We start from the raw sequence: 2,662 nt of genomic DNA on the forward strand, positions 1-2,662 counted from the left end.
CGGAGCTTAGAGGGGTACATGCAAAAGCCAGGGCCGCGGGAAGCGCCCTAAATACTTCAATACTTTAAAATTTGAAAAACTTAGAAATTTTTCGAGAACCGGCATCTTCCCTCGGTAATTGCGAGATGCGAGGCCGCCCCTAGCCTCTGCTCTGTCGGACTCAATGGTCACGGGTGGCCGCTGATTAGCCCTGGTGCTCACCTCTCAAAATTGCGAGTCCCTAATATAATTCTGGCTGTCGGCTGGAGAAGGGGGTATAAAATCGGCACTTGAGGGAACGCCGGGCCCTCAAGTTCGGGGCCCTCTAGCGGATTTTTGAGGTACTGCACTCCCATTGGAAATGCATTGCCCATAGGAATACATGGGCGCTCCGTCCACTACAATGTAATTCCCTCACAATATCTGCCCCCGCGTGGCCGCGCGATGCTACTGCTGCCCCGTTGGGAATGAATGGGCCTTTCGGAGGCCATAAATACAGCGCCGCTGCATGGATTTTGGCGGTACTGCGGCTGTCGTTGAAAATACATGGACCCGTCTGAATGAATGGGCCTTTCGGATTCCATAAACCCAGCGCCGCTGCATGGATTTTGGCGGTACTGCGGCTGTCGCTGAAAATACATGGACCCGTCTGAATGAATGGGCCTTTCGGAGGCCATAAACTCAGCGCCGCTGCATGGATTTTGGCGGTACTGCGGCTGTCGCTGAAAATACATGGACCCGTCTGAATGAATGGACAAAATATAAATCAGACACTACAGAACACAAGCATAATCCAAGATTACAAAATCATCTCAGCCTTTAAAAGAAACAAAAACCTGAAAGACTACTTAGTAAAAAGTAAATTACCAGAAATCAACATAACACAAACGCAGGGCCCCACATTCTACAAACAAGCCACCACAGTTAGGAACACCGTCACCAACACAAACTACCTAATTAAACAAACAATCACACCTGCTACGGAAAACTGAAAATACATGGACCCGTCTGAATGTATGGGCCTTTCGGAGGCCATAAACTCAGCCAGCGCCGGGCCAGTGTTTGGGGTATTGTGCCCGCCACTAGTGGCTGAATACATAATAATAATAATAATAATAATAATTCCCTTGTATTGTCATTCTGTGTAACAATGTACACAGAACGAAATGTCGATTGCACTGGGCTAGTGTTGAGGGAACGTCGGGCCCTCAAGTTCGGTGGCTTGGAGCGGATTTTTGAGGTACTGCACTCCCATTGGAAATGCATGGGCGCTCCGTCCACTACCATGTAATTCCCTCACAATATCTGCCCCTGCGTGGCCGCGGGATGCTACTGCAGCCCCGTTGGTAATGAATGGGCCTTTCGGAGGCCATAAATACAGCGCCGCTGCATGGATTTTGGCGGTACTGCTGCTGTCGCTGAAAATACATGGACCCGTCTGAATGAATGGGCCTTTCGGAGGCCATAAACTCAGCGCCTCTGCATGGATTTTGGCGGTACTGCGGCTGTCGCTGAAAATACATGGACCCGTCTGAATGAATGGGCCTTTCGGAGGCCATAAATCCAGCGCCGCTGCATGGATTTTGGCGGTACTGCGGCTGTCGCTGAAAATACATGGACCCGTCTGAATGAATGGACAAAATATAAATCAGACACTACAGAACACAAGCATAATCCAAGATTACAAAATCATCTCAGCCTTTAAAAGAAACAAAAACCTGAAAGACTACTTAGTAAAAAGTAAATTACCAGAAATCAACATAACACAAACGCAGGGCCCCACATTCTACAAACAAGCCACCACAGTTAGGAACACCGTCACCAACACAAACTACCTAATTAAACAAACAATCACACCTGCTACGGAAAACTGAAAATACATGGACCCGTCTGAATGTATGGGCCTTTCGGAGGCCATAAACTCAGCGCCGGGCCGGTGTTTGGGGAATCGTGCCCGCCACTAGTGGCTGAATCCCGGGCTAGTGTTGGGGGACTTGTGCCCGCCAATAGTGGCTGAATCCCGGGCTAGTGTTGGGGGACTTGTGCCCGCCAATAGTGGCTGAAATCCGCGCCGGTGTTTGGGGAAATGTGCGCGTATTATCGGGCCGGTGTTTGGGGAATTGCGCGCGTATTATCGGGCCGGTGTTTGGGGAATTGCGCGCGTATTATCGGGCCGGTGTTTGGGGAATTGTGCGCGTATTATCGGGCCGGTGTTTGGGGATATGCGCGCGTATTATCGGACCGGTGTTTGGGGAATTGTGCCCGCCACTAGTGGCTGAGAACTTGGCTAGTGTTTGGGGACTTGTGCCCGCCACTAGTGGCTGAAATCCGGGCCGGTGTTTGGGGAATTGTGCGCGTATTATCGGGCCGGTGTTTGGGGATATGCGCGCGTATTATCGGACCGGTGTTTGGGGAATCGTGCCCGCCACTAGTGGCTGAGAACTTGGCTAGTGTTGGGGGACTTGTGCCCGCCACTAGTGGCTGAAATCCGGGCCGGTGTTTGGGGAATTGTGCGCGTATTATCGGGCCGGTGTTTGGGGATATGCGCGCGTATTATCGGACCGGTGTTTGGGGAATCGTGCCCGCCACTAGTGGCTGAATCCCGGGCTAGTGTTGGGGGACTTGTGCCCGCCAATAGTGGCTGAAATCCGCGCCGGTGTTTGGGGAATTGTGCGCGTATTAT

Source organism: Urocampus carinirostris, unplaced genomic scaffold (assembly GCF_059441175.1).
Source record: "Urocampus carinirostris isolate Australia breed hairy pipefish unplaced genomic scaffold, RoL_Ucar_1.0 HiC_scaffold_95, whole genome shotgun sequence".
Taxonomy (NCBI): domain Eukaryota; kingdom Metazoa; phylum Chordata; class Actinopteri; order Syngnathiformes; family Syngnathidae; genus Urocampus; species Urocampus carinirostris.